This window comes from Mercenaria mercenaria, chromosome 3 (genome assembly GCF_021730395.1).
Source record: "Mercenaria mercenaria strain notata chromosome 3, MADL_Memer_1, whole genome shotgun sequence".
Taxonomy (NCBI): domain Eukaryota; kingdom Metazoa; phylum Mollusca; class Bivalvia; order Venerida; family Veneridae; genus Mercenaria; species Mercenaria mercenaria.
Window position 1 is genome coordinate 32,846,611 of NC_069363.1, and position 22,128 is coordinate 32,868,738.

Consider the following 22,128-nt stretch of genomic DNA (forward strand, 5'->3'; position numbering starts at 1 on the left):
AACCGCTCAAGTGATGACAATAACTCATCATTTTTTTTCAAAAAATCAGATGAGCTAAAAACACAACGGCCCTTTTCAGGGCCACTCCATTTCTTTTAAGAAAGAAAGTACTTTCTCTTATTGTCCACTGGTAAATTTTTATAGTACCCTAAATGGTGATCTGGCACCCTGGGTGGTGATCTGGTACCCTGGATGGTGATCTGGTACCCTGGATGGCGGTCCCTAGCAACGCATGGGCTGGATGGTGATCTGGTACCTAGCAACAAGCCCCATGGTGATCCGGTACTGGTACCAGATCAACAGCCCTTACTACTTCCTTATCAGTAAAATTTATGATTTAAATGTGTCATTTCATTTAATAAAACTGCTTATTGTATATACATTATAATTATGTAGTTCAATAAAATTGCCAAAGCAGTGTGCTATTCAAGGGTATGATCATTCTATATTTGAATATTGTTCATGCTTTCACTAAACCGTAGCCAAAAATACCCTACCTGATACAGTTTTAAAAGAATTTCTCCCTCTGTGAAGAGACAGCCTTGTGGTACATTAATCATATTTATTCATTTCATAATATGCAGACGTTTGGTTCGTTGTGAAAATAACGATATTTTCATGTTTAACTTGGGAGGAGTCTCTTTAAAGAAATATTACAGCTAACCCATAAGACTCCAAAATCTTATGGGTTTTATGTTATCTTATGTTTGGGTACATTTGATATGAAGCATGTGATAGAAGTTTACCTTCCCTGACGTCCTCGCAGTTAACTGGAATGTTGTCCCGTTGAGTGCATTTCTTTTGAGCGAACGTTCCAGGAACTGTAGCACCATCCCAAAACTTTACTGAAAAATAGCAGAATCACGAAAGTTACTACTCTGCACTCAGGGCGATTTGTAACATTGTTCCCCCCCCCCCCCCCCCCGTGAAAACTGATCCCCACATCTCCCATAAAAATCAAACAATTTAGAAAAAACGAAAGACAAGACGGTCATGATGAATCTGGACCACCCACCCGAGTAATATGAGCTACAGGTTTCAAATGTCAAACTGATGCTAAAATATTTTTTTTTTAATGTCAGAAGGTCACATTCATGGTCAATGAAATTCAATTTTACGTTCGGTGTGCAGAACTGTGCATGTCATCCAAATTTCAAGGCTGTATCTTCAAAAAAAAAAACCCAAGTAGGTCAGCAGGTCAAGGTCACAGTCAAGTGACATCATATTTCTTTGGGTCATCAGGTAATTATAATTAAACAGTCTTGGAAATAGGATCAGATAGTTCTTAAATATTTTTCCCTGCATAATTCATATAATAGCTAAGTGAACCCGGGGCGGGCCTTTTTTTAACCCAAGGGGCATTACTTGAACAAATTTTGTAGAGGACTACTAGTCAATGCATCATACCAAATATCAAAAGATTAGATTTTGTGGTTTCAGACAAGAAGATTTTCAAAGGCTTTTCCTATATAAGTCTATGTATTTTCACACCAGAGGTACAATTTGAAGAGTTTTGGTTGAGGACCATAACACAATGCTACAAAAGATAGTTGGTAAGGGTAGATTTCTCGGAAGGTCAGAGCACCAGAAACACAGCCTCAGGGCCACGCATTTGCATAGTAGGCCCAAAACAAAAAGAAGCCGTAATGGAAAAATGTTACAGATGGGTTGCTTCAAAAATCTAACAAGTACATATAAAACTAGAAAATGCTTTTGTAAAAAAGTGTATGTCTCCCCCAATGCAAAGTCCTATAGGAAAGAAGTCAATAGGGGTCAGGAGCGAAAGTCAAAGAGACACTGATGGTTAGCTGCAATAGGGATCATCTACTTGGCATGTCCAGTCATCCTGCTAAATTTCAAAACTCTTGGCCTAGTGGTTCTCAAGTCACTGTTCAGGCTCCTGTGACCTTGACCTTTGATCAAGTGACCTCAAAATAAATAGGGGTCATCTACTCTGAATGTCCAATCATCCTATTAAGTTTCAACATTGTAGGTCAAGTGGTTCTCAAGTTATTTCCAAAAAATGATTTTACATGAACAGGCCACTGTGACCTTGACCTTTAAAAGACTGACCCCAAAATCAATAGGGGTCATCTACTCTGCATGTTCAATCATCCTATGAAGTTCCAACATTCTGGGTCAAGTGGTTCTCAAGTTATTGATCGGAACTGGTTATCGACGTTCAGGCCCCTGTGACCTTGACCTTAAACGGAGTGACCCCAAAAACAATAGGGGTCATTTACTCTGCATGAACAATCATCCTATGAAGTTTCAACATTCTGGATCGAGAGGTTCTAAAGTTATTGATTGGAAATGGTTTTCCATGTTCAGGCCCCTGTGGCCTTGACCTTTAACAGAGTGACCCTAAAATCGTTAGGGGTCATCTACTCTGCATGACCAATCATCCTATGAAGTTTCATCATTCTGGGTCATGTGGTTCTCAAGTTACTGACCAGAAATGGTTTTCAATGTTCAGGCCCCTGTGACCTTCACCATTCACAGAGTGACCCAAAAATCGTTAGGGGTCATCTACTCTGCATGACCAATCATCCTATGAAGTTTCAACATTCTGGGTCAAGTGGTTCTCAAGTTAATGACCGAAAATGGTTTTCCATGTTTAGGCCCCTGTGACCTTGACCTTTGATGGAGTGACCCCAAAATCAATAGGGGTCATCTACTCTTTATGACCAATCATCCTATGAAGTTTCAACATTCTGGGTCAAGTGGTTCTCTAGTTACTGATCGGAAATGGTTTTCAATGTTCAGGCCCCTGTGACCTTGACCTTTGACTGAGTGACCCCAAAATCAATAGGGGTCATCTACTCTTCATGATCAATCATCCTATGAAGTTTCAACATTCTGGGTCAAGTGGTTCTCTAGTTATTGATCGGAAATAGTTTTCAATGTTCAGGCCCCTGTGACCTTGACCTTTGACAGAGTAACCCCAAAAACAATAGGGGTCGTCTACTCCAGCAGCCCTACAATCCCATGAAGGTTCTAGGTCACTTGGTTCTTCAGTTATTGCTCGGAAATGAAATGTGACGTACGGACGGACGGACAGGGCAAAAACAATATGTCTCCTGGGGGAGACATAATTATGCCAAATATAGATAGAGGGGCGAGGGGGGGGGGGTGGTAAGGGTACAAAATCATTCTTGAATTTGGCATTTGACCTCTAAACATGACCTTGACCTTACACCTAGGACCTGGTTCTTGCGCACAATAATCTGTCTCATAACAGAGATTACTTATGCCAAGTTACATCAAAATCCCTCCATGCATGAAGAAGAAGTGTTCAAGACAAAGTCATTCTTGTATCTGACCTTTGGTATATGTGTGTGACCTTGACCTTCAACCTAGGGACCAGGTTCTTTCGCATGACACTCCCTCTCATAGTGGTGAACATTTGTGCCAAGTAATATTCAAATACTGTTTTGCATGACACAGTTATACACCGGACAGGAAAAATGTCCCATTAACCTTTGCTCTCCAAATGTGACCTTGACCTTTAAGCTAGGGGAACATTTTCAGTTATGGACCGGACACGAAACGGACCCTGTTGATGCCATGTTAACATTTGACTGCCAAGTGTGACCTTGACCTTTGAGCCAGGAGTATGAAAGATGTGCATGACACATCGTCTTATTATGTGGTACATTTGTGCCAAGTAATATTAAAATCCCTTCATGGATGGCAGAGTTATGGACCGGACTGGAAAAAAGCCCTTTTGACCTTTGACCTCAAATTGTGACCTTGACCTTTAAGCTAGGGGTCCGGGTTATGTACATGACACGTCATCTTATCATGGGGAACATTTGTGCCAAGTAATATTAAAATCCCTTCATGGATGACAGAGTGATGGATCGGACAAGAAATTGCGGATGGACGGAGGGACGGACGGAATGACAGACGGACGGAAAAGCGCATTCTTATAGTCCCCGAAACTGGTTTTCAACCAGTAGGGGACTAATAAAGGGGAGCCACGAAAACTAACTCAAAGTTAACCCTAAGCCTACAAACCAAATATCAAAGGCCTTTGTCTTTTGGTTTCAGACAAGAAGATTTTATTTTCCTATATAAGTCTATGTAAAACTTGGGACCCCCAGGGCGGGGTCATATTTGACCCTATAGGGGTAATTTGAATAATCTTTGTAGAGGACCACTAGATGATGCTACATTCCAGATATCAAAGCCCTAGGCCGTGTGGTTTTGTACAAGAAGATTTTCAAAGTTTTCACTATATAAGTCTATATAAACCATGTGTCCCCCGGGGCGGGGCTATATTTGACCCTAGGGGAATAATTTGAACAAACTTGGTAGAAGACCACCAGATGATGCTAAATACCAGATATCAAAGCCCTAGGCCCTGTGGTTTTGAATAAGAAGAATTTTTAAGTTTTTCCTTTCGGATGTCATGGCAACTAGAGTTCTGCATGGAAGTCAATTCTTTGAAAAATTTTGAAAGGGGGCTTTCTTAAGATCATTCCTGTATAATTTGGTGTTATTCTGCCCAGTGGTTTTCTTAGAAAATTTTGACGGACGCACAACACACGACGGACATGTCGTCCAAATTTCTAGGATGCAAGAAAGTAGGTCAGTAGGTCTCATCCAAGGTCACTGAAAGTCAATTTATGATTGGTGTACATGTCATCCAAATTTCAAGGCTGTATCTTAAAAAACAAGAAAATAGGTCAAGGTCACAGTCAAGTGACCACTAATTACTTGGGGTCATCAGGTTATTATAATTTAACAATATAGGAAATATAATCAGATATTTGGAAATATAATCATCAAACATCAAAGGCTTAAGCCTTGAACTTTCAGACAAGACGATTTTTAATTTTTTTTCCATTTAAGTCTATGTAAAACTTGGGGCCCCCGGGGCAGGGCCTCTTTTCATCCTAGAGGCATAATTTGAACAATTATGGTAGAGGATCATTAGGCAATGCAAAATACCAAATATCCAAAACCTAGACCTTAGAGTTTCAGAACAAAAGATTTTCTAAAGATTTTTTTCTATATTAAGTCTAAATAAAACTTGGTACCCACGGGGCGAGGCCTCTTTTCACTGCAGGGTTTTATTTTGAACAATTTTGGTAGAGGACTTATAAGGCAATGCTACATACCAAATATCAAAGCCCTATCTCTTGTGGTTTAAGACAAGAAGATTTTTAATTTCTTTTCCTATACAGTCGACATCGTACTTGCGACCACCTCTGTTAAGCAATTTTTGTATTAAACGACCGGTCAAAATCCCTCCCGAGCGTTTACAGTACATAAATTCATTCCATTAAACAACTTTTTTATTAAACGACTAGCGACCACATTAATGTAGTCCCGGCAGGTAACATATTCGAAAAAAGTGTCTATTAAGCGACCAGGTACCAAAATTCTACCGGGCATTTCTTCATCTGTGTAATTAGAGAGTACGTTTTGCACGTGAGACTGAATACAATTAACCTTTGTACAGTTGAACTTACAAACAATCTAGCCATAATTTCACGGTTTGTGTACTTGGAAAAGTGTTCACGATGTTAAAACAGATTTTTGAACCATACATGTATGTTCATAATTAATACTGTTACATTAAAAGTTAAAAATAAATTTTCTTTTCATCTGACTGAAATTCATTAAGAGACCATTCCATTAAGAGACCACTTCTTAGCAGTCCCTTGGGTGGTCTCTTAACACAATGTCGACTGTACATGTCTATCTAAAACTTGAGACCCCCGGGGCCGGGCCCCTTTTCACACCAGAGGCATAATTTGAACAATCTTGATAGAGGACCAATAGATGATGTCACATACCTAATATCAAAGCCCTATGCCCTGTGGTTTTGACAAGATTTTCAACATTATTTTCCTATACAAGTCAATAGAAACCATGTGACCCCAGGGGCGGGGCCACATTTGACACTAGGGGGATAATTTGAACAATCTTGGTAGAGGACCACTAAATGATTTTATATACCAAATATCAAAGCCCTAGGCACTGGTTTTGGACAGGAAGCTTTTCAAAGTTTTTACCTTATATAAATCTATGTAAACCATGTGACCCCCAGGGCAGGGCCATATTTGACCCTAGGGGAATAACTTGAACAAACTTCGTAGAGGACTATTAGATAATGCCAGATACCAAATATCAAAACCCTAGCTACAGTGGTTTTGGACATGAAAGTTTTTAAAGTTTTCCTTTCGGTTGCCATGGCAACAGTTCTGTATGGAATTCATTTCTTTGACTAAATTTCATTGAGGATCATGCAAGGAACATTCCTGTGAATTTTAATCAAAATTGAACTGGTGGTTTAGGCTGGGAGGTGTTGACGGACGACGACGGACAATCACTGACCACAATAGCTCACCCTTGAGTACTTCGTGCTCAGGTGAGCTAAAAACAAACAAACAAAAGAAAGGACACTAAGAATTTATATCAAGGAAAAGCTGAATATTTAAGAAAAATATTTTATCTTAGCACCCTTACAGAAGAAAAAGGCCTGCTGCATACTCTTGCTGTGTACATACAGCGTATATGATGCGTACATGATGTGTACTGAAATCAAGGGCTTTAAATAATACACAGGATATAGCTCTGCCGCGTACTACTTGCTGCGTACATGCTGTGGACTACGAAGTACACAGGATGTACGCTGGAGGAATTTAGTATGCGGGAAATAGTACGCAGCATGTACGCGGCACATACACTTTTCACATGCAAATGAGCCTGCGGTGTACTACCCCTGCGGCGAACATGCTGTGTACTCCTGCGGTATACATGCTGTGTACTCCTGGCCCGAGTCCTGGGGCGTACATGCTGTGTACTCTTGTGGCGAAACTGCTGTGATAATGTAAATTCCTTACCCCACCAACTTGCGTATGCAAATGCTGATCATTTGGACAGAAAAAAACAGAAACAAGATAAGTGACATGCATTAATAAGTATTTACCCTTGCCAAAATAATGTAGATTGATGTTATCAAATAAATTAGTATGCTTTTCTTCATCCACTTTTCAATGAAATAAATCATTTTTGTAGCATGTAATTTGGTAAACATTTGAAGAAAATGGCGTAACTGCATCAAGGGGAAACAACTTTAATGCAACTAAATATAAGTGTTATGATTTATTATAGACGATGTGTGCATAGTATGTATTTATTTTGATTAAAATCCATCTGAGAACAATCTAGGACTGGAATTTTATAAGCATTTATACACTTTTATGTCCGTAAAAAGTAGCGCACCAAAAAGTTTTATATTGATTTTTTCCAATGGGGCGAGCGCAATTAGCCAAAAACATTCTGAAAATATACAAGCGGCAAATCCAATGAACAACTTTTTAATTTGGTGAGGCCTTAATGAGTTAACATACCGTAATGAGCATTAAAGCCTTTATAAAACATGATAGAATGGTGTTTTGCTTAAGAGTATTCAAATAACAGTGAAAGCTACTAATTCTTCTCATTCGGGCGCTGTTGAGGCATTATCTTGGTAATTATTTCATGTATTACAAAATGTAATGCAACGAAATTCAAATAAGGCTTTTCAATTATCCAAGTTAGAAAGCTCCAGGATTAATTCAAAATGAAAAAGAATATATTTTTACGCTGCATGCAAGGTGCAGCTCAGAAATCACTAAGATGTAAGCTTCACAAATGAACATTGCAAATAGTTTGGCAAATTTTCATTGTTCAGAGTACCGGTAATCTGAACTATTCTATGCTATTAAGACAAAAGTTACTCGGAAATCAAGTTCTTGCTTCCAAAAAAAAAAAAAAATGTACAAATCCTTCCTGCATGAAATGTACTTCAGACTTTTACCTAAAAAAATTCAAAGTATAAACACCAAAAGAAAATGAACAAGTCCCTCCCGCATATATGAAGTTTACTTCAGACTTTAACTAATGAAAAAAAGAACTAAGTATAAATGCCAAAAGAAATTGTACAAGTTTTTCCCGCATATATGAAGTGTACTGCACAAATTTCAAAGTATCTGCGGTGTACATGCAGTGTACTATTTTCTTGTACAAGTCCCTCCTGCGTACATGCAGTGTACTCCTTAAATTTTCAGAGTCTGTGCTGCGTACTTGAAGTGTACTAGTGACCTCCTGCGTACATGCTGTGTACTCGTCAAAATAGTACGCGGCATGTACGCGGCATGCGGTGTATGTAAAATGTACTCCTCTGGCGTACTACTATGTTCGCGGCATATACACAGCAAATATGCAGCATGTACGCCACAGAGGCTTGCTTCTGTAAGGGCACTATCGTGCAGACAAGAAATTGACACACGGACGGACCGATGATGGACGACGGACGTAGGATGATCACAAAAGCTCACCTTGTCACTATGTGACAGGTGAGCTAAAAACTCAAGAATGGACCATACAGTGATGCTACAGACCAAGTCTGATGAAGATTCATCAAGCAGTTCACAAGATGTTGTTAAAGGTTCAAACCTTTGACACCGAGTTGTGACCTTGACCTTGAGCCAACATGGCAGACTCACAAGTTCTGCACATCGCCTTGATGAGGTGATCATTTGACCCAAGTTTGATGAAAATCCTTCAAGGGGTTTAGTAGATACAGAGCGGACACAAAATGGAAGGCTCAAACCTTTGACCCTAAGTTGTGACCTTGACCTTGAGCCGGCATGGCAGACTCATGGGTTCTGCACATCGTCTTGATGAGGTGATCATTTAACCCAAGTTTTATAAAATCCTTCAAGAGGTTTTGGAGATATAGAGTTGACACGAAATGGAAGGCTGAAACCTTTGACCTTGATTTGTGACCTTGTCCTTGAGCTGACATGGCTGACTCATGAGTTCTGCATATCGTCTTGATGAGGTGATCATCTGATACAAGTTTCATGAAAATCCTTCAAGGGGTTTAGGAAATATGATGCAGACATGAAAGTCTTACAGGCGGATGGACGGACTGAGACCATTCCTAAAACCCCCCACCACTTGTCACGGGGATTAAAAAATAATTACAAAGGACCTTGTTAAGATGCTACAGATGGAGTTCGATAAAATTCATCTATCGGGTCATGAGAAAAAGTTGTTTAAAAGTATTTCTATCCCAAGCCCCATTGGCTCCAAAACTCTGGGAGAGAACCTTGTAATTAAGTTACACACCAAGTTTGATGAAGATCCATCCAGTGTATCATACAAAAAGAAGTTGATTAAAACAGTGTTTTTTTTAGCTCTAGAAACCCCTAAAAGGGGTCAAGCTGAACCATTTGATCAAACTTGGAGGACCTTACCCTGATGCTTCAGACTAAGTTTGGTGCAATTCTGACCAGTAGCCTTAGAGGAGATGTTTATGTAAATTGTGAAATTGTTTTTGCTTTTCTAAGTGACAATGAAGTTGACCCTAGCAGCTCCAACTTTGTTTTGGGTTTAACACAGTTTTTCAATAGTACTGTGAAATCATTAATATTCCTGAGGGACTAGTTTTTGTGGATTTCATAGTTGAGGCAATCCACGAGTTTAATCCCAACGAACAAGTAAAATTCCTATTCATTTTATGTTCAAAAGTTGAAATCCATGAATTCATATCCCCACGAAACTGACGTTTTGACCAGAACCACGAAAATTAAATGATTTCACAGTATTTCACTCATGTAATGGCAGCAATTAACTTAACCAGTGTTCCTGGATTCTGTACCAGTACAAACCTGTTCTCCTTACGTAACTGCCAACTTCCCCACATGCATCAGTGGTGGAGGATGAGCGTTTTCAGATACATGTTTTATCAAATCATCATGGACAAATACGCAAACTCATAACCCTTTCATAGATCCGAGCTCTTTCTACTGAGCTAAGACTGTAGCTCAAACTACAACCAACACAAGTTTGTTACACACCAACTTTGGTGATATGTTAATTTGTATTAAATTTATAACCTGGAAACTATTTTTCTATTCCTTGGCCTGTTCCCCTATTGGCCCAAATACAATCCTAAGCAAGGTCCAAGCTTACATTATACCCTTGTTGGTGGAACATGTCAATCTAAATTATTTACTGGTAGAAAACTGTCATTCTATGTAAGGTAACAGTTAACCTTTCTCAGTATAAGCTTGTCATATTAAAATACAGTTACTGGATCATACTTGTTTTTTCCCCTATTTTTTAATAACAGTGACACTGAACTTGCCTAATAGCCTCAAAATGCAATCCACACTTTGGTTTCCGTACAAGCTTGCTATACACCAAGTCTGGTCAGAATATGTCATTTCAAACTTTGGTTATTAGCTGGAAAGCTGGAAAGTGTTTTTTTTTTTTTGTAATTGCCCTTATGAAAAAATAAGGCGGAATCCGCTCTGAATTAAAGCATATTAAGGGCGGAATCCTGCTAAAATGGATATTCAAAGGCGGACTATAGGCGGACACGGATTATTCTAAAAATTACACCTAACAGGAAGGTGGAATTTTTCTTAAATTATGGTTAAGGCTTTTCAGAAAAAGGTGCATTCTCACTAGGTGGAATTTTCAGATAAAATAAGGGGAAATTTTGAACTTAGAAAAAATGGCTTTACTAAGATAAGGCAGAATTTTGGAAGGGGGTAATTGTATCTATCAGTTAATTTGAAATAGGATCACTGTAAGGGTCTAGTGAGTTTATTACATCCAGATGTTGTGACTCGATCCTGTTTAGAGAGAAAGCACCTTCTGAAGGCATTTATACATGGGATGTTGTTAGTTAAGTAGACTAGACTAAGGAGTACATTTATATATATTTGTGGTAAGTTAGAATTTAATTAATTTACTTCTGTAAACCTTTAGAAATAGCAAATTAAGGTGTAGAGGATTTAATGAACATCTTTTCTGTTTTAACCAAATCACTATCTGTAAATTACTTACATTTCAGAAGTACATGTATAATGCATAGCATTTACAAGGTAGCAAACAATTTAAATAAGATTTCAAGTCTAAGTTAGTATTTAATTGTTATTATCTTAGTATCATAATTATTGCCATAATTATAGACTTACAATAGTATGGCACTGGCACCAAATATTAATGATAATTTCAGTAATAACCAGTAGTTCATGACATGTCCATGCTAGTTTAGTGAAGGTTTAATAACTTTTAAATTTTTCAAGAAATGTTCATGATATTTAGTCAGTATTGTTGTGCATTTGCTTCAGTAATTTTGTTATTAAGCCACAGCTGATATATTTGTAAAATTGAAGCTGTCTTATTAATAAATTGTATTTGGCAAAGCAAAATGAATCTAGTGAAATGTGAAAAGCTTCATGCTCAAGATAAATACTAAGGGTATTTTTTTATGTTTTACAAAGGCGGATTTTATTCCAGTCTAGCTTTTCTGGGTATTTTTTCCCGCCTAAGCAGAGAATATCCTTAGATGGAATTTTTTCCTGCTTAAACATTTTTATGCCAATTTAGGCGGTTTCCGCCTTACTAACAGGAAAAAATTTGCATATTTCGAGCCCTATTCTCCCTAAGGCTGATATTACGCTTAATAGCAACATAAGACAGAAACCGCCTTATTTTTCTGGGCGGTTTCCCCCTAAAGTATGGACGTACTTTTTCGTACAGGCGTCCTTGTCATTAGTTACTTACCAAGTTTCATAGCAATTTCTCTTCCCCAACTCACATTATTGAATGGACAATACCCAAGTTAGATTTCCAAATAAGTCTGCTGTATACATACCAAGTTTAATGACAATAGTTTATTAACTGTTTTTGCTATATATGACATTGAGAGTCCTCTATAACCAAGTTTCAGTCACTGACATTGAATCCTTCGCCCTTCAATTATGTAGGTTCAAAATCCTGTAAACTACTGGGTAGGTTCTTTTATTTGAAGAAGCTCTTCAGCTGACTTGCGGAAAGCTGGTGCTTCTACTCACAAGCAATTATTTTGGAATGAGACAACAAAGGGCCCACATTCAACTTTAAAACTACAAAGTTGCCATTATACCTTAACTTTGACACTGCAAGGTAAAACCAAACCAGTCAGGAATATAATGTCATTTTAAATTCAGAAAGAAGTAAATAATAAAACTTGAAAAAAAATCAAATCAAAAAAGAAATGTACATCAAATATGAAGATGAAAAATATCATTGCATCTTTATGTGCTTTTTCAACTTGAAAGAAGCATACTTCTAGAGGGAAACTAAACCTCAACTAGAAATATTGTAGAGTCAAACCTGAAAAAAAATAATATCAAGTTTCCTTTTTATTTTACAAAATAATAAAATCTAATTTGCCCTAGTGCTTGATCTACTAAATCCATAACATATTTCTTTAATTTTAGCTTCATTTATGAACAAGTGAATGAAGTATTGCCATGCAATACAAAGTCCCCTACTGGAAGGCACCTAATTTTCTCTACTGCAGTATAACATAATGAATTGATATCTGTCAATGATGTATAAACAATATTGTACTACATATACAATATGTTATAACAACACACTTGGATTAAAATGTGCATATATAAAAACCCACAGTTGTTTTCATATTGAATTTTTTTGGCTGATTATAAAAATGTTATCATGTAAGTTATTTATAGTAACAACAAAGGGAAATTAATCTTTAAAAAAAAAAAAATAATAATAATAATAATATAAGTCCACAAGAAACTCTTTACCAGGTAGAGATAGGTCAAAATACACCTAAAAATTGGATGTAACATGCATGCTGTACCACAGAAAAGTGGTCTCGATTTTTCTCTACCGCCAGTAATAAAAAAGTTACAATTAAATCTATTTATAGTAACAACAAAGGGACGTAATTCTAAAAACAAGGGTGCCTCATGGTGGTGAACATTTGGTCCAAGTTACATCAAAATCCCTCCATGCATGAAGAAGAAATGTTCCGTACAAAGTCATTCTTGAATTTGACATTTGACCTCTAAATATGACCTTGACCTTAGACCTAGGGACCTGGTTCTTGCGCATGACATGTCTCATCCAGGGGAATATTTGTGCCAACCGATATCTAAATCCTGCTTTGCATGACAAAGTTATAGACCGGACAGGAAAAAATCCTCTTGACCTTTGATCTCAAAGTGTGACCTTGACCTTTAAGCTAGGGTACTGGGTGTCGTCTCATCATGGGAAACATTTGTGCCAAGTAATATTAAAATCCCTTCATGGATGGCAGAGTTATGGACGGGACAGGAAAAAAACTCTGTTGACCTTTGACCCCCAATTGTGACCTTGACCTTTGAGCTAGGGGTCCGGGATTTGCGCATGACACGTCGTCTCATCATGGGGAACACTTGTGCTAAGTGATATTAAAATCCCTTAATGAATGTCAGAGTTATGGACCGGACACGAAACAGACCCTGTTCATGCTATGTTAACATTTGACTGCTAAGTGTGACCTTGACCTTTGAGCTAGGGGTCTGAAAGTTGTGCATGACATATCGTCTTATTATGAGGTACATTTGTGCCAAGTAATATTAAAATCCCTTCATAGATGGGAGAATTATGGACCGGACAGGAAAAAAGCCTTGTTGACCTTTGACCTCCAATTGTGACCTTGACCTTTAAGCTAGGGGTCCAGGTTTTGCGCATGACACGTCGTCTCCTCATGGGGAACATTTGTGCCAAGTAATATTAAAATCTCTTCATGGATGGGAGAGTTATGGACCGGACAGGAAAAAAGCCCTGTTGACCTTTGACCTCCAATTGTGACCTTGACCTTTGAGCTAGGGGTCCGGGATTTGCGCATGACACATCATCTCATCATGGGGAACATTTGTGCCAAGTAATACTAAAATCCCTTCAAGGATGGGAGAGTTGTGGACCGGACAGGAAAAAAGCCCTGTTGACCTTTGACCTCCAACTGTGACCTTGACCTTTGAGCTAGGGGTCCGGGTTTTGCGCATGACACGTCGTCTCATCATGGGGAACATTTGTGCCAAGTAATATTAAAATCCCTTCATGGATGACAGAGTTATGGACCGGACACGAAATTGCGGACGGACGGAATGACGGAATGACAGAATGACAGAATGACGGAATGACGGAAAGACGGTATGACGGAATGACGGAAAAGTGCATTCCTATAGTCCCCGAAACTGGTTTTCAACCAGTAGGGGACTAATAACCTTGACAACAGCTTTACATATTTCTACAGATGGCAGTCAAGAACCTTTTATATTTTAAGATAGCTTTGATAAAGTAAATTTTACTGCCAATTAATTTTTATGCTTTTCTCCAATTTCAAACCAATGAAAAGTAGAAACTGCTTTTTCCTCCTGAAATTAGTGTAAAATTGCACTTGCCCGCTCGCATTAGCCAATTAAAGTCTGGATAGGATGAGTGGACCTTGCTGCAAACTCGACCAATCGGGGGAGTGCTTTTTACATCGTAACTTTACCAAAATTGAGCAAAAAATGTTTTGAATTACATCGCGAAAAACAATAACAAACTTTGCATCAGTAGACGCTTTAAAATTAAATTGCTTACCAATAATGAATGCGTGCTAGACAGTGATTATTATTATTATCGAATTATTACAAGAAAAACATCTACCGTAAGCCAGTCAAGATAAACTTATTTATCCGAGTTAATGTTATTATTGTCACCATTTAAACCCATTCAATTTATCTGTTTCACTCCCAAACTGTAACTTAACTATTCATTAATAGAAAATAGTGGGAAAAGTTAAACCAAAAGAGCATCAGTTATAAAAATGCTTCTTTTTATAAAATTCTATTTTTTTTTAACAATGGGTTTAAGAGAACTTTTCTTGTACAACACTGTTTCAGTGAACTGAAGAAACTATACAGAAGCCTACAGCAGTAACTAGAGTTGTCACAAGAGTGACGAATTATACCCCCACAATATGGCCTCGTCACAGAACTAAGCCAATGTCAAAGCAGAACTTGCTTGATCTTTGACCTACTGATCACAAAATCAACAGAGGTCATCTGCTAGTCATGATCAACCTCCCTATGAAGTTTCATGACCCTCCGCCCAAGCGTTCTCAAGTTATTGCCCGTAAAAGGTTTAAATGACCTTTGACCTTTGGAACTCAAAATCAATATGGGTCATCTGCTTGACATGACCAACCTCCAGATTAAGTTTCCTGATTCTAGTCCCAAGCATTCTCAAGTTATTGTCCGAAAACTGTTTAAATGTTCCGGGTCACTGTCACCTTGACCTGTGACCTACTAACCTCAAAATCATTAGGGGTCATCTGCTAGTCATAGCCAACCTCCCTATCAATTTTCATGATCCCAGGCCCAAGCATTCTTAAGTTATCATCCGGAAACCGTTTAAATGTTCCAAGTCACTGTGACCTTGAACTTTGACCTACTGATCTCAAAGTAGAACTCGACCTGTATTTCATGATGTTACACCTGTGTACTAAAATTAATGATACTTGGCCCAAGCATTCTCAAGTTATCATCCGGAAACCATTTAACTGTTCTGAGTCACTGTGACCTTGACCTTTGACCTACAGACCTCAAAGTCGAACTTGACCTGGATTTCATGATGTTACATATCATCAAGGTGAACAGTCTGACCAACTTTCACAAAGATCCCATGAAAAATGTGACCTCTAGAGTGGTCACAAGCAAAAGTTTACGGACGGACACACGGAAGACGGACGCCGCGCGATCACAAAAGCTCACCTTGTCACTTTGTGACAGGCGAGCTAAAAAGTTACTAAAAATAAGCTATTTATAGTAACGTAAAAGGGAAGTAATTAAAAAAAATAATATTGTAAGTGAACAAAAGAAGGATCTGCCAAATAAATCTGTTGACAAAAATGAAATTTCAGATCAGTATCTTCATTAGTTATGGAGATATACCCAGCGTTCGACACTAACTTTTTTGCCAGGTATCCCAAAGGAATACCTGCTGGGAAATTTAGGAATCCCTGCTGAAAATTAGGAGTCCCTGATAACAAAATGTGGTTAGAACATGAAAAAACTAAAATCTAACAAACACAACTGTTTACAGTACTACATGTATTTTATTTCCACTTTATTTCCATTTTACATCAATGACAACAATAGCTTGTATGACTTTTGCTGTAAAAGAATAATGTCATTTCTGTCCAAGTCTTCTTCCCCCTCATCTTCACTACCATCGCACTCCTCTGCGATTTGTTGTAAAGTTTGTCTAAATGTATGCCGCCTAGTTCATTCCCCCTTATAACCCCCTTATTTGTAATCATTTTTTGACATAAAAAAAATTCCGAAAAGTCTCTCTTAAATAAAAAAAAAAATCAAAAAAAAAAAAAAAAAAAAATGTTCCGACCTACCTACCCTAATTTTTTGAGCATGTTACCAGATACAAAGACTTTTTAGGCCTTATTAATGCAACTCCAACAGACTTTATCTAAAACTAGTACATTGGTCATAACAGATTTTCTTAAACATTTCATATTTTACTTGTTTTATTTTGCACATTGCCTAAAAGTGGGTGGGGTTTAGTGTTTGCATGCTTTTATTATCAGCAAATTCTTCTAAATAAGAGCTGCTTTGGCAACAGTGATCATATTTTTCGTAAATGCAGACGTTTTATTGGCTTTTTATTTTAGTTTGTACTAGAAAAATCTTGTAAGAAATGATAAAAATGTTCGAAAATGTCGGTCTAGAAAACGAGTAACGAAAAACTAAAGTAACAGTTAAAGTTCTTGAAAAGATAACTGTTTTAACTTTATTTTCTCATCATACCACGTATAATTTCTGCTTATTTAATTTGTTTTGCCCAAACAAAGCCTCGGCAATGATAATAAATTTGTTATAGACCGTGACGGCCAACCGGCTCATGTAATCGTATCGAGCACACAAAATAATGGTACAAACACGATAATCTAAGGCTGCATTGTTTATCAATTAACTTGTAAACATTGATCAATAAACATCTTTGATAATGACAAGGCATATTGTACTAAATACAAACCGCGAGATAAGCACGTGTCATTTGGCGCGTGGCGTGACTGACATCTGTCGGTAGCTAATTAACATACGACGCTCCGCCTACTGCCATATTTCCGCTTGTGCCGGCGAACAATATTGAAATTCACTGGGATTTTGATTGACAGGGGGCAGAACTATCGAACTTTGAACGCATCTAAGTAAATTTCCGCGAGTCAAGCCGACGCGCGTGCCGTAATTTATGCGGGTAAAATACGAGTTTTTCTCGATTTTCGCAGGGTCAAAACCCGGGACCTTGGGTCAACTGAAGCAAAAGACCGATGTTTGAGCGAACAAGACTGGGGAATTTCATTTTTTTAGAATCATATTTTATCTGGAAATCAAGAGTCCCGACGGAACACCGAAATTGTGAACTTTAGGATCCCTTGCGGATTTTTGGTGTCCTCGGGATCCCGGAACACCGTTAGTGTCAAACGCTGTATACCCATTTCAATTTGAAATAAAGGGAGGTAATTTGACATAAAATCAGCCCATAGTTATCTACCCTGATTGTCTCAGTCCAACTAATAACAATAAAGAAATTTCAAATAAGTCCTATAAGTACTTACTGATATAAATCCATTTTGATTACAATCAGGGGAGGTAATAAGATATAAAATAACCCTGGAACCTACGACTGGATCTGATTTGTCATGGAATCCAAGATTTATTGTTGTTGAAGATACTTTGGAAGTTTGTATCAAATAAAACCATAAAAGAAGTCTCTATATGGCTGCAAAAGCCAAAATAGCCAATTTTGGACCTTTAAGGGGCAATAACTCTGGAACCAATGATGGAATCTGGCCAGTTCAAGAAAGGAAACAAGATCTTGTGGTGATACAAGTTGTGTGCAAGTTTGGTTAAAATCTAATCATAAATGAAGCTGCTATAGTGCAGACAAGGTCAGAATAGCTAATTTTGGCCCTTTCAGGGGCCATAACTCTGGAACCCATTATGGGATCTGGCCGGTTCAACAAAGGAACTGAGATCTTATGGTGACACAAGTTTTGTGCAAGTTTGATTAAATTTAAATCATAAATGAAGCTGCTATTGTGCAGACAAGGTCAAAATAGCTAATTCTGGCCCTTTCAGGGGCCATAACTCTGGAACCCATAATGGAATCTAGCCAGTTCAAGAAAGGAACCAAGATCTTATAGCAATACAAGTTGTGTGCGAGTTTGGTTAAAATAAAATCATAAATAAAGCTGCTATTGTGCAGACAAGGTCAAAATAGCTGATTTTGGCCCTTTCAGGGGCCATAACTCTGGAACCCATAATGGGATCTGGCCAGTTCAAGAAAGGAACCGAGATCTTATGCTGATACAAGTTGTGTGCAAGTTTGGTTAAAATAAAATCATAAATGAAACCACTATCGTGCAGACAAGAAATTGTTGACGGACGGACGGACGGACGGACGGACGACGGACGAAGGGTGATCACAAAAGCTCACCTTGTCACTATGTGACAGGTGAGCTAATAAAACCATAAATGAAGTATCTATATGGCTGAAAAAGCCAAAATAGCCAATTTTAGACCTTTAAGGGGCAATAACTCTGGAACCCATGATGGAATCTGGCCAGTTCAAGAAAGGTACCAAGATCTTGTGGTAATACAAGTTGTGTGCAAGTTTGGTTAAAATCAAATCATAAATGAAGCTGCTATTGTGCAGACAATGTCAAAATAGCTAATTTTGGCCCTTTCAGGGGCCATAACTAAGGAAACCCATTAAGGGATCTGGCCAGTTTTAAAAAGGAACCGAGATCTTATGGTGACACAAGTTTTGTGCATGTTTTATTAAATTCAAATCATAAATGAAGCTGCTATTGTGCAGACAAGGTCAAAATAGCTAATTCTGGCCCTTTCAGGAGCCATAACTCTGGAACCCATAATGGAATTTCGCCAGTTGAAGAAAGGAACCAAGATCTTATGGTGATACAAGTTGTGTGCAAGTTTGGTTAAAATAAAATCATAAATGAAGCTGCTATTGTGCAGACAAGGTCAAAATAGCTAATTCTGGCCCTTTCAGGGGCCATAACTCTGGAACCCATATTGGAATCTGGCCAGTTCAAAAAAGGAACCAAGATCTTATGGTGATACAAGTTGTGTACCAGTTTGGTAAAAATCAAGTTATAAATAAAGCTGCTATTGTGCAGACAAGGTCAAAATAGCTAATTCTGGCCCTTTCAGGGGCCATAACTCTGGAACCCATATTGGAATCTGGCCAGTTCAAGAAAGGAACTGAGATCTTATGGTGATACAAGTTGTGTGCAAGTTTGGTTAAAATAAAATCATAAATTAAACCACTATCGTGCAGACAAGAAATTGTTGACGCACGCATGCACGGACGGACTGACGACGGACGAAGGGTGATCACAAAAGCTCACCTTGTCACTATGTGACAGGTGAGCTAAAAAAGAGCTGCTATTGTTCAGACAAGGTCAAAATAGCTAATTTTGGCCCTTTCAGGGGCCATAACTCTGGGACCCATAATGGGATCTGGCCAGTTCCAGATAGCAACCGTGATCTTATGGTGATACAAGTTGTGTGCAAGTTTGGTTAAAATAAAATCATAAATGAAACCACTATTGTGCAGACAAGAAATTGTTGACGCACAAAAATAGCAAATTCTGGCCCTTTAAGGGGCAATTACTCTAGAACCCATGATGGGATCTGGCCAGTTTTTGAAGGGAACTGAGATATCATGCCAATACAAGTTTTGAACAAGTTTGATCAAAATTGCTTGCAAAATGTGGTCTCTATCTTGTTCACAAGAAATTGTGGATGGACGGACGGACGACGGACGAAGGGTGATCACAAAAGCTCAATATGTCACTACGTGACAGGTGAGCTAAAAACAAGAAAGTAGGTCAGTAGGTCAAGGTCACAGTCAAGTGACATCATATTACTTGGGGTCATCAGGTAATTATAATTAAAGTCTTGGAAATAGGATCAGATGATTTTTGAAGTATTTTTCCTATATAACTCAAATAATAACTAAGTAACCCAAGGGGCATAATTTGAACAATTTTGGTAGAGGACTACTAGACAATGCATCATACCAAATATCAAAAGCCTAGGTCATATGGTTTCAGACAAGAAGATTTTTAAAGCTTTTTCCTATATAAGTCCATATAAAACTTGGGACCCCCAGGGCAGGGCCTCTTTTCACCCAAGGGGTACAATTTGAACAATTTTGGTTGAGGACCATAAGACAAAGCTACAAACCAAATATCAAAGGTCTAAGTGTTGTGGTTTCAGACAAGAAGATCTTTAAACTTTTTTTCCTATATAAGTCTATGTGAAACTTGGGACCCCCGGAGAGGGGCCATATTTGACCCTAGGGGGAATAATTTGAACAATCTTGGTAGAGGACCACTAGATGATGCTACATACCAAATATCAAAGCCCTAGGCCATGTGGTTTTGTACAAGAAGATTTTCAAAGTTTTCCCTATATCAGTCTATATAAACCATGTGACCCCCAGGTCGGGGCCATATTTGACCCTAAGGGGATAATTTGAATAATTTTGGTAGAGGACCACTAGATGATGCTACACACCAGATATCAAAGCCCTAGGCCCTGCGGTTTTTGACAAAGGGATTTTTAAAGTTTTTCCTTTCCGTTGCAATGGAAACCAGAGTTCTGCATGAAATTCAATTCTTTGAAAAATTTTGAAAGGGGGCCACCCAAGGACCATTCCTGTGAAGTTTGGTGTAATTCTGCCTAGTGGTTTTCAAGAAGATTTTTTTAGAAATTGCTGACGGACGACGCATGACGCACTACGCACGGCGGACGTCAAGCCGTCACAATAGCTCACCTTGTCACTTCGTGACAGGTGAGCTAAAAATCCCATTAAGGTTTGTTGAGTTACAGACTGGACAGGAAAAAAGCCCTTTTGGCATTTGACTTCCAAGTGTGACCTTGACCTTGCAGCTAAGGGACTGGGTTTTGTGCATGATACACTGTCTTGTGCAGGGGAATACTTGTGCAAACTGACATTTAAATCCTGTTTTGTATGACAAAGTTATAGACCAGACAGAAAAAAAATCCCACAGACCTTTGATCTCCAAGTGTGACCTTGACCTTTAAGCTAGGATTCTGGGTGTTGCGTATTACATGTTGTCTCATCATGGGGAACATTTATGTCAAGTAATATTAAATCCCTTCATGGATGACAGAGTTCTGGATCAGACAGGAAAAAAACCCTATTGACCTCTGACCTCCAATTGTGACCTTGACCTTTGAGCTAGGGGTCTGGTTTTTGCACAAGACACGTCGTCTCATCATGGGGAACATTTGAGCCAAGTAATATTAAAATCACTTCATGGATGGCAGAGTTATGGACCCGACAGGAAAAAACCCTATTGACCTTTGACCTCCAATTCTGACCTTGACCTTTGAGCCAGGGGTTTGGGATTTGCACATGACACCTTGCCTTATCATGGGGAACATTCGTGCCAAGTGATATTAAAATTCCTTAACGAATGACAGAGTTAAGGACCGGACACGAAACAGATCCTCTTCATGCCATGTTAACGTTTGACTGCCAAGTGTGACCTTGACCTTTGAGCTAGGGGTCTGAACGTTGTGCAAGACATATCATCTTATTAAGAGGTACATTTGTGCCAAGTAATATTAAAATCTCTTCATGGATGGCAGAGTTATGGACCAGACAGGAAAAAAACCCTGCTTACCTTTGACCTCCAATTGTGACCTTGACCTTTGAGCTAGGGGTCTGGGGTTTTGAACATGACACATCGTCTCATCATGAGGAACATTTGTGCCAAGTAATATTAAAATTGGGAAACATTTGTGCCAAGTAATATTAAAATCCCTTCGTGGACGACAGAGTTATGGATTGTACACGAAATTGCGGACTAACGGATGGACAGACGGATGGAAAAGAGCATTCTTATAGGCCCCATAACTGGTTTTCAACCAGTAGGGGACTAATAATCTCCATGCCATAATATGCTATGACTGACATATATATGTTTTAAATCTGTAAAGACAATAGTGGTTGAACTCATCTCCAAACTGACATAGATTTATAGTGAAACAATACTACTGCAGCTAACACGTTCAATTTTTCTGTTGATATTAAGTTTGTTTTGTTTACTTTTGTTGGGTTTAACGTCACACGGCCATATGTCATATGGTAACTGTCGAGCTTTTGATGGAGACAAAAATCAGACAAGATAACAATGGCTATCACACT

At 38.4% G+C, this 22,128-nt stretch overlaps 1 protein-coding gene across 4 annotated transcripts in view; it reads right to left on the reverse strand.

Annotated features, from left to right (window-relative positions):
- Nucleotides 1-22,128, reverse strand: part of LOC123525840 (PCNA-interacting partner-like) — a 178,875-nt gene that overhangs the window by 90,151 nt on the left and 66,596 nt on the right. For all 4 annotated transcript variants that reach the window (XM_053538129.1, XM_053538133.1, XM_053538130.1 and 1 more), the window contains one exon: nucleotides 747-845. The gene's annotated coding sequence lies outside the window, so the exon portion shown is untranslated. The remainder of the gene's footprint in view (nucleotides 1-746; nucleotides 846-22,128) is intronic.